Genomic DNA, 11,440 nt, shown 5'->3' with positions numbered 1-11,440 from the left:
GGGAGGGAGGGAGAGGGAGGGGAAGGGAAGGGAAGGGAGGGGAAGGGAAGGGAAGGGAAAGGGGAAGGAAGGAAAATAAAAAGAGAGAGAGGGAGGGAGGGGAAATGTGTTATTTTGAGAAGAGGAAATTGACAGAGAAAAAAAGGAAATGGCATCCCGGTAGAGAACTGGCCACTCTGCAGAGGTGTGCAGGGGAAGTGCCACTCCACACTGTGTTCTGGGCCACTTCAGCACTTCTTGGGGTGATTCTCAGGACCCGGATCCTGTCCTCAGATATGGGGACATATCCCACCATGCTCTTTGGGGACCCTTTGAAGTGTGTTCTTCAGAACAGGGAAAGAGAGCATTGTGAAGGTGGTACTAACATGTTCCAGAGGGGAAAGAACAAGTGCTGACCTTCATAGAAAGCAGTAGAACCTCCAGCCTGACTACTTGTGTGGGGAAGAGCTGGCCAGAGCAGTCTCTAAGAAGCCTAGTGAGCAAGGGTGACTGCGAGGGTCTTCAGGGAACAGAACAGGTTGACTCCAAGTTTGTATCTTTGCAGTTGAAAGGTGCTATGTGAGCTCCATTTGTTGTTCCCAAAGACTACTTCTCAGAGCACTTCAAGGACTGGCCATGTGCCCTCCCATTTTGGCAGGACTGACCACAAGGAATGTCCTTGGAGGTAAGGAGAAAGAATATTTACCGATACCCTGCCATGATCAGAAACTTCCTCTAAAAATATTGAGAAATATTGTCACTTTCATAAGCTATTACAAAGAGACAACTTCTATATATCATGTCATAAAAGCTCAGATGCTAGAAATGAGACATTAGCTTGGAGTACCCATACCTTTAGGATCTGCTGGGTTAGTGGTCCTAATTCCAAAAGAGGCCACTGTTGACTGGGACACAGCAGGATCCTTTTGAACTAGCTAGCAGTCATGGCCACTCCCCCTGGGGACTTTGGAAGAGCTGCTCCATGAATGTGCCCAGGGAAGTGGCTCTGTGCAGCACCAGGGGTGGACTGTGGTGGCCATGGAAGTGCTCCCTTGGATCTACCTTCATGAGACCTGTGGGGGCACAGGCACAACTAATGGACAGCTTCCAGGAGCTGTGCTTTAGATCCACCACAGGGTTTATTCCAGGCCTCCCTTCCCCTAGGCCCCTCCCATCTAATGACCATGTACAGCAAAGGTACAAGAATCTGGCCTTTCCTGCCCAATGGGATAATCCTCTATAGGGTTTGTGTGGCTCCAGGACTCCCCACTAGCCTGGTCAAAAACTTATCAGGGGCCGGGCGCGGTGGCTCAAGCCTGTAATCCCAGCACTTTGGGAGGCCGAGACGGGTGGATCACGAGGTCAGGAGATCGAGACCATCCTGGTGAACACAGTGAAACCCCGTCTCTACTAAAACTACAAAAAACTAGCCGGGCGAGGTGGCGGGCGCCTGTAGTCCCAGCTACTCCGGAGGCTGAGGCAGGAGAATGGCGTGAACCCGGGAGGCGGAGCTTGCAGTGAGCTGAGATCCGGCCACTGCACTCCAGTCTGGGCGACAGAGCGAGACTCCGTCTCAAAAAAAAAAAAAAAAAAAAAAAAAAACTTATCAGAAGTGTGCTGAGATGTGACTCATTTGCTACCTAGTCCTTCCTTCTTTCACTGCTTTCACAGGTGGAGGAAAAACTCTCTCCAACCTTGTTTTTCCTCTGCACTCACACCACCACCACAATCATCAACACAGAATAAGCCTTCTGTGACCAAATGTGGGGGTTTTCCCCACACACCAAGAAGTGGATACCAGTTGGGTATCTTCCAATTCAGTTCCAACACTACCTACCTGGAGATAGCTCCATATCCCACAGGTGGTAGTCTCAGTCCCCAAGACTGCCCCCGCCGCCCCATACCCTCAGACACCAATCACAAGTTCGGTTCTCCAGAACTTCTGACCAACAGACTTCAAGTTACAGTTCCCACGGCCCCCTCTTCAGGTTTGATTAATTTGCTGGAGCAGCTCACAGAACTCAGGGAAGCACTTATTTACATTTACTATTATACTTTGTCATTACAAAGGGCATTACAAAGGACACAGATGAAGAGATGGTATGGGGGAAGGAGCACAGAGCTTCCATGCCCTCCTCATGCGCACCATCCTCCAGGAACCTCCATGTGTTCAGCTATCTGAAAGCTCTCCAAAGCTAGTTCTCTTGGGTTCTTATTGAAGCATTCCTTCCTCCAGCGTATGAGGCAGGACCCTCTCAAGGGAGGGTCTTAAGACCCACAATCAGAAAGGCAGGGGAATGTTTGAAATGCTTCTTTCCTGGTGCCATAAAGAAATAGCACTTGAACATAAATTTAATTTTCTCAGCAAGGCCATCTTTAAGGTTTCTGCAGAAAGGGTACACTCGCCAGCAGTTTTGCCATGAGAGTACACTGAACAAAGGAGACAGGGTCATTTATAACCTGATGCGTCCACCCTACTGCTGTGTCCAGTTCCATTGACTGGAACGGGACCTCACATTCTGTATTTGTCCCGATTGGCTAGCAACTTAGAACTTTTTAAGAGGCAAAGGCAGAGGAGAACAAAGGAAGGAGGAAGTAACTTGTGGAATGCTGAGAATGGTAAAAACACCTTCAAATAAGGAAGAGGAACACGCTATGACCTAATGCTTGCTTGGACCAGTATAAGCATGCCAGGGCAAATATTTAGGCTAAATTGTGGGAGCTAACAACATAAAGTACATTGATTTCTTTATTATGGTTAGCAGATATTTAAGAATGTTAGCACAGGTCTTTGAATAAATTTTGCTTCTAAGAGAAGTTACTATTTATTCCTAATTAGATGGGGAGGAAAATCTTTGAAGAGAAACCTCTACTTTACTTTTCACAGGAAGATTACAATCGTGCCTTGGGACAGATTAAATGAGGGCAGGAAGGAGACTCTGTTTCCTGAGGCCTGCCCTTCAGGCCCAACACACCCAACATTATACCAAAGACTGTAACAAGAGCTATGAGAGTTATGAGCCAGGAGCCGTGGATGAAAACCAATATATATGAAACTGCCTTTGCAAAAAATTGTAAGAGAAAATTCTGGCCAACTCCAGTCTTGCCTTTAACCTCCAAACTGCCCTTGGTCATTCCTGGGCATAAGTCAGCCTAACTTTGGAAGACAATAGCTCTTCCCAAGAACTAAACCACTCTTGTAAAACTAATGAAAGGCTACCAGGTTAGGAAAATCAGAGGGGCCTGAATTGTACTAAGATGTAGGTGTAGTTAAACAATTCCCAGCCATTATTCTAGAGGTCCCAAGATCTGCAACTTCCCCAGCTCCTCCTATGTTAATTACTATGTTAATGGTAATTAACATCACTATTGTGGAATGAAGACAGGCCTTTTGAAATGTCTTTTCAGGCTTTTGCATTTCTGACAACCAGATGGCTCCCCCCAACCTGTGACTCAAGCAGTCCTGTTGCCCCCACACAGAAGCAGACTTAGTGCACGAGGACCATTTTCCTCATCCCTACAATTGCATTCCCCAACCAATCAGCAGCACCCATTCCCTAGTTCCCTGCCCACCAAAATATCTTTGAAAAACCCCAGCCTCCAAATTTCAGGGAGATTGACGACTAATAACTCCATCTCCCTCGTGGCATGGCCAGCCTCTCATCAAACTTTTTATTTACTGCAAAGCCATGGTCTCAGTGGATTGATTTTTTTTCTGTGCAGTTGGCAGGAAGAACTGATTGGGTGAATAGAGGCTCCATTAGGGGCCAAATTTTTTATATATATATATATATATATATATATAAAATATATAAAAAAAATAACACAAGAGGAATCCCACAGGTACTGAGTTTTGTTTTGTTTTGTTTTGTTTTTGAGACAGAGTTTTATTCTTGTCATCCAGGCTGGAGTGCAGTGGTGTGATCTCGGCTCACTGCAACCTCCACCTCTCAGGTTCAAGCAATTCTCCTGCCTCAGCCTCCCAAGTAGCTGCAATTACAGGCATGTGCCACCATTCCTGGCTAATTTTGTATTTGTAGTAGGGATGGGGTTTCACCATGTTGGCCAGGCTGGTCTTGAACTCCTGACCTCATGTGATCTGCCTGACTCAGCCTCCCGAAGTGCTGGGATTACAGGCGTGAGCCACCACACCCAGCCAGGGTTCTGAAAGCTCTCTCTCTGCACTTCTAGCTTCCCTTTATCCTTTAAAGGTGCTTTCCCCCAACAATTCCCTTGTGTCTAATCCTATTGTTGTATCTTCTCTTCGGGGGACACCTGCACTGACAGAACATGTTGTATGTTGGCTTGGGACAAAATATGATTTCTAGTTGTCATGCTTACACGTAATTTGCTGCCACCATATCAGCTGGAGAAAAGTCCTTCCCTATACCTTTAAAATGCTTGTCCACTTCCACTTGGAAACTGTGAATGGCACCAATGCCAGGCTAGCGGTTTTAGAAAGTGGCTCTCCAGATCTAAAATGTTTTCATGGGTAAACTCCCTGTGTCCTTGTATTCCCCATTAGCTTTTTAAACTCTTCTGATTTCCACAAAATAGAAGTTACATATGGAAATATGCAGTTAGATGGGCCACGTGACTCCAATTTCAGCCCTCAGTCTACCATCTGAAAAAGCCCAGGAGATCTCAGAATTCTCATAGTCTAAATTGACCCTTTTATTATAATTATTTCTTGAGATAGGGTCTCACTCTGTCACACTGGCTGTTAGATCAATGACTCAAAACACAGCTTCTTGGTCTTCCTCTGAATCTGCAGTACAAAAGATTTTCTGCTATCTCTATTTCTGATAGCCTCTTCCTATATTGATACTTTCTTTCTCTTTTTTTTGTTTTGTTTTGTTTTGTTTTCTGTTTTTTTTTTTTTTTTTTTTTTTTTTGAGATGGCAGAGTCTCACTCTGTTGCCCAGGCTGGAGTGCAATGGTGCAATCTTGGCTCACTGCAACCTCCACCTCCTGGGTTCATGCCATTCTCCTGCCTCAGCCTCCCGAGTAGCTGGGACTACAGGCGCCCGCCACCACGCCTGGCTAATTTTTTGTACTTTTAGTAGAGATGGGGTTTCACCATGTTAGCCAGGATGGTCTCGATCTCCTGACCTCGTGATATGCTCGCCTCGGCCTCCCAAAGTGCTGGGATTACAGGCGTGAGCCACGGCGCCTGGCTTGATACTTTCTTTACTAACATACGTAGATTGCTTGCTTTAACAATTCAACCAAATATTTGATAACATCAAATTAATTTAACTGTATCACAGGTTGGGTTCACAGGCAAGCAGTCATTGAGATGGAGATTATCACACAGGACAATTATTTGGAATGGCTCTTGGCCTCAGTACCTGGGGAAGGCGAAGGAAGTAAACAGTATTGGGCAGAGGGAGTAGACATGTTATACATTCACAACAAAGGCCTCAGCCAATCCCACAGGAAGCTCTGGATCTGTAAAAGACCTTCAATGTGGTCCCAAGTTGGGGAGGAAACCCTAGATTTTATCTTCTCACATTAACTAGTCAATAAATGTGGGCATCCTCCTGCCAAAAGGGCATTGTTCTGACCACTTCTTCATGGAACATCTTCATGTGTCTCCAAATCACTCATTCCCTCGCCTCCTTTAAATATTTGCTCAAGTATCATTTTCCATATGAGATCAACCCTACCCCCTCTATTCCCTACTGGAGTCCCTCCTACTCCACAGGCTCCTCATCACTCGGTTCTGCTCTTCATGTTTCCTTTCCTATTGCACTTTTCACCTCATAAGTCACTATGTAACTTATAACATAAGTTACAGATATGTAACATAGGTTACATAACTTATAACACCTTATAAGTCACTATGTAACTTATAACATTTCCTTTATTATTTATTGTGTGCTTCTCTCAACTCAGATTAAGGTAGATACATTTCTTTGTTTGTTCACACATCTAGAAAGCATCTGCAACAGGGCGGGTGCTCAGTTAGTATTTGTTAAAACACACGGGAACCGTGGCTTTGCACCTGTTTACTCTCTCTAAATCTACCCTCAACAATTCCTTTCCTTCCACATTTATGATTGTTTAATGTTATCAGGAAGAGAAATAAATCATAATCTGAAGGAACAAAAATTTAATGGTAGCCACAATTCTAGTAGAACCATTACCTCAACTAAATTTCCTCACATCTCAGAACTCAGTATTCTGTACTTACCTCCCACTGGGACGTATCTTTTCTCAGGCATCACAGATAATTTTCTCCTCCAGTTGCCTTATGATTCTTTTTGTATAATTTCATTAATCAACATTAACAGCCTTCTGGGAATCGCTCACTTCACAAATGTTTTTTGGAGGTAATCTCAATTCCCCCTGAAGACTCTGTCTCTGCACTTACAGATGAGAAGAAAATCACTCCCAGAAAGAGATAGGAGCATGGAATCCCAAGCCTTTATCTCAGTGTTCAGATGACCTCTCTTGACAAATGCACAAGATACTACAACTGTGGCCACTATCCTAGTTGGAAACACAATTCGGTAAGTGGCTGTTCTTTTCAGATAAACATATGGAACTTAGATGAAATGTATTTCAGGAAATGCAGTGAGAAACATTATATAGGGGAAAAATTCTGCTCTCCTGGATTAGAACATCACTGACAGAGGTCAGAGAAAATTTCCTGAGGGATCAGGGACTGTAATTTTCCACTGGATGCTAAGATTCCAGCTGTAGGGCTCGTACGTATCCTTCCTCCCTCTTCCCTGAGACAGCGTCATCTGAAATCTCCAATTTACCCTCAACAATTAAACACCTAGAACCTCACTAGAGTCATGCAAGTCTTCACTCAAAACACAAGGGCATAGCAGTAAGATTGTGATCCTTAGCTGTCATCTATGGAGTGGGCACTTGGTATTTGAGGGGCACTTTTTGAATAAATAATTTCAAAATCATTTCAAAAATTTTCTCAAAAACACCTGTGATTTAAACATTTCTTTGAGATTCTAAGTATTCTACTAATCTGTTGCATTTCTACCCACCATGGAACTCACATTCCCCTCTGCAAAATACAAATTTCTATTGTATTCACCCCTCACTCCTGAACATAAATTTATCCTCACAAATTTCTGCCCAGATGACATTTTGATGGCTATTTACACATCCCCATCTCAGACCGCACAGTGTACATAATTTGGCCCCTAATGGAGCCTCTATGAAAAGTCCTTTAATCAGGGGAATAGATGAGTCCTTATTTGTCTTGAATGTCTCTACTTCCTCCAGGACAGAAGTGATCAGTAACCACAGCTGGTTCAGGAATCACAGGATCTTGCAAAGTTGTCTCCGATTGACATGAACTGGCTGGATTCTCACTCCAGGTCTATCACCTTCTTATTTGTTAATGAAATATTTGTCTTCAGACATTATGACAGATATCCAATGAGTTTCAGAGGGTTTGAAAATGATGGACACTTTAGACATGAATAGCCTACATGGTGAACTTACAGAGGCGAAGCAACTGGTCAACAAACAGCTGCTCTACCAAAAAAGCCTGGAATTACAAAGCGGACGAACGTTTTTGCAGAACTAGAAACTAATTCCAATAAGGCTAAAAACCTGCTACTGCTGGTAGGAAAAATCCTAACTATTCACAGTCAAATGCTTTTGTTGCGAGGTTGTTTAGGTTGATGTTGATAAGGGAAAAGTTCCCTTGTCCTCCTGGCAGGGCGTGCGATGGGGGTGCGGCTCGCTTCTTCAGTGCCCCGCTGCTCAAACCCCCAGGGGAATATACAGACGGGTGGGCTGTGGGGCTGCGACCCATGGCAGTGTCTAGGGGTGAATGTTTACAGCTGAAGCCCCAGTGGGCATGTTACAGGGTGCCCTTTTAGTTTAGCCGTCAGCAGGCGGTTTATGTTAGTCAGCTCAATTAGATCCCTGCTTCATCGCGAGGACAGAGGGCTTTCTGTATCCCGGGGTTCCTGTCTTGGTGTACCAGAAGAATCAGATCACACATGGGCTTGGAGGATGACTGCAGGGTTTTGAGTGGAAGTAGCTCTCAACAGTTGGGGGAGCCAGAAGGCAGATGGTTTTCCCCTGGAGTCGGGCTGCTCCGCAGCACCTGCTCTCCTCCGACTGCCCCAGCCAAACTCTGCGTCCTCCTGGTGGGTGGCCTGCCCGCGTGCCAGCGTCTGTCACGTCTTCTTCCGCCAACATGTTCCTCTCGATGTCCGGTGGCATGTCTGTCTGCTTCCTAGGGTCTCGGAGTGTTTATAGGCACAGGATGGGGGCGTGGCAGGCCAGGGCGGTCTTGGGAAATGCAAAATTTGGGCAGGAAAACAAAAATGCCTGTCCTCAACTAGGTCAGTGGGCACAGGGCCAGGGGTGGAGCCCTAGCCAGGGACCACACCCTCCTGTACCCAGCACTTCCCTTCCCCCCTTCCGTATCATTTAAAGGGACCCCGACCTTCCCTCCCCAGCACTCCCCTTCACCGCTTCCGTATCAATGTCATCACCCTGGACTGACACCAGGAATCACTGTAATGTGGGCTTAATAAGAACAGAGCTCAGCTGGCCGCGGTGGCTCACCCTGTCATCCTAGCACTTTGGGAGGCCGAGGCGGGTGGATCACTTGAGCCCAGGAGTTCGAGACTAGCCTGGGCAAGATGGCAAAACCCCATCTCTACAAAAAATATATAAAAATTAGCCAGGTATAGTGGCGCGCGCCTCTGGAGGCCACTACTCTGTAGTCCCAGCTACTCTGGAGGCCGAGGTGGGAGAATCACTTGAATCTGGGAGGCGGAGATTACAGTGAGCCGAGATTGAGATCTCGCCACTGCATTCCAGTCTGAGCAACAGAGGGAGACCCTGTCTCAAAACAAAACAAAAACAAAGCAAACAAACCAAAAGCGGAGCTGACAGTCAAGGTGAATTTCACATTTGCCTGTATTCAGTTTTAGCATTACATAAACCAAAAGAAGAATGCCATAAAGGCTACAGGCAGATAATACGGAGAAGTATTACTGGAAACGGAACCAGAAAGAGTAAATATCTCCTAAACGTATGATGGGACAGAAAGATAAATGCCTTTTACATATAGTTAATGTCTGTTTGATTCGTCTTATTTACATTCTCCTTTTAAAAGGTCTTACATTTAGCATCTTAGATAGAACCCACAAAATTTAAATATTTAATAGAAACTTAAAATTTCTGTATCAGAGAACAGAAATATCTTTTTCTCACACGTGATCAGTCAAATTGCCACTATTAATCGTGTTATGCCCAGACCGTTTGTTCCCCAAAGAAGACCACCAGAGTCCAGAGTCAAAGCCAAGCGGCAACGATCTTTACTACAAGTTCGAACTTGGTCCCTCCATTCCACAGCATACAAGAGGGCCTCGAACAATGCCAGTGCTTGCTTTTTATAGCCCGATGTAAACAGGATATGTAAAGTTACAGGGAACAAGGTAATTCTCTCGGTTACAGCATTACAATTGGTTAACATTATACATTTAGCATTCCTTATCGGAGATCTCCCAGGTGATGTTTTTCTGAAGTTTGAAAGAAATATGGAGGAATGTGTTTGTGCTGGGCTCAGGAAGTTGGGAGATATATGGGGGATGTGCCTCATTCCTTTCAATCGTATTAATGTTCTGTTAAATAATAGTGTTTCTGTAGCGAACAGCAAACAGTACGGAGAGATAATTTCAAACACCTAGTTTTCATATTTTTGTGTTAAAGTAATAACATATTTTGGTATACATTATCATTTTTTGTTTTTGTTTTTGCTTTTTCTGACCTGGTGTGTTACTGCCCTGGGTTGGCCCTCTAAGAAGCTGGCCACCTACTTCGGGCCTCAGGTGTCAGTCGCCCCCCGACTCCCCAAAGTCACCCAGCTTGGAGGTCTACAGCTTCCAGCTCTGCGAGCGCCTGCGCCTGCGCACTCTCAGCCGGACGGGAGCTCCCAGAAGTCTCCGGGCGCCGGTGGGAGGACTTGTGGACTGCGTCGCGCATGCTCGGCGGTGTGACGGCTCCGGACTACGTTTCCCACAGGCTACTGCGATCCGGCCAATGTAACCTGAAAGTACATTTCTCAGCTGCTCCTGGAACGGCCTCACTCTACCTCCTCGCCAGTTCATTGTGGTCGTTGACCTGGCAGCGACCTTTGGAGTTCTGCGAGGTAGAAGTCAGCGCCCGGCTCAGAGGTTAGAGCAGCCCCGCCAGGCAACCTGAATTTCTGCAAAGGAACACAGTTAGCACCGGGAGTTCTGCAGACCTGGTTGGGCGCAGAACCCGAACTGAGACATGCGTGAGCGTTGGGTGGACGGGGCGAGGATCCCGGGCCCGCGAGTGCAGGAGAGGCAGGGAAAGGGAGGGTGCGTGGGACAGGGCCGGTGTGCACCCGCGAAGACTGGGTGCATGGCCTCCATGCGAATCTGAGCTATTAATATTTGATACTATTTTGGATAAAATCACTGTAATTGATTTATGTAAAGGAAGAAAAGACTCTTCAACTCTCAGTTTAAAAAGGAAACGATAGATATGATACCTTGTGCATGCAGCGGGAAGAAGTGGGAGTGCCAGGAAGCCTCTTCTTGTTTGGAAAAAACTTTATAAGTATTACACCTTTTTTAAAGATGAGAGCAATGTCATCTGAAAATTATCAGTGCAGGGAAAAGGACTTCAAAGTATCTGTTGTGCAGATTACTTTCCTAATGACAAAATTATGTAAGGAGAGCAAGATGACAGCTGTACACATTTCCGTCAATCTCCATATTGCACAGAAATAGGACCCAGCCTTTTCTTAAGGGTCTTCAATTTTGCATTATCCCACAGCAGTAGCTCTCTCTCTCTAGCTGCTAGGGGACAGAGGAAATTTAAATATCAGAGAATCTTTTCTGTTGGTTTTTTGTTTGTTTTTAAAGAAGAGTTGCTCAATTTTTTAGTTAGAATTAAAAGAAAGCATGCCAGAGAAACACGTTTTAAGTAAAAAGTGGAAACAGGTCGGGTGGCACGTCATGCCTGTAATCCCAGCACTTTGGGAAGCTGAGGCGGGTGGATTGCCTGAGCTCAGGAGTTCGAGACCAGCAACAGGGCAACATGGTGAAACCCCGTCTCTACTACAAATATAAAAATAAGCCAAGTGTGGTGGCACACGCTTGTAGTCACAGCTACTTGAGAGGCGGAGGTGGGAGAATGCTTGAAACTGGGAGTCGGTGGAGGTTGCAGTGAGTGGAGATGACGCCACTGCAATCCAGCCTGGGTGACAAAGCAAGGCCCTGTCTCTGAAAAAAAATAGATACATAAATAAATTAAGTGGAAACAAAGTGTTTCTTTAATTAAAATGAAATAAAGGTTGTATAATGTTTATGTAATAACAACTCCAGTGCAGTCAGGAGTTTGAGACCAGCCTGGCCAACGTGGCAAAACCCTGTCTCTACTAAAAATACAAAAATTAGCCAGGCGTTTTGGCAGGCCCCTGTAATCCCAGCTA

At 45.4% G+C, this 11,440-nt stretch overlaps 1 protein-coding gene across 1 annotated transcript in view; it reads left to right on the top strand.

Moving 5' to 3' along the window:
• Positions 1–9,973: 9,973 nt before the first annotated feature.
• The window catches only part of LOC105541347 (zinc finger protein 30-like), a gene marked incomplete at its 3' end in the record, with an annotated part of 30,036 nt that continues 28,569 nt past the window's right edge, over positions 9,974–11,440 (top strand). The window contains exon 1 of the mRNA XM_011982320.1: positions 9,974–10,255. The remainder of the gene's footprint in view (positions 10,256–11,440) is intronic.

Source organism: Mandrillus leucophaeus, unplaced genomic scaffold, assembly GCF_000951045.1.
Source record: "Mandrillus leucophaeus isolate KB7577 unplaced genomic scaffold, Mleu.le_1.0 Scaffold238, whole genome shotgun sequence".
Lineage (NCBI taxonomy): Eukaryota > Metazoa > Chordata > Mammalia > Primates > Cercopithecidae > Mandrillus > Mandrillus leucophaeus.
This window is presented reverse-complemented; position numbering and strand designations above follow the sequence as displayed.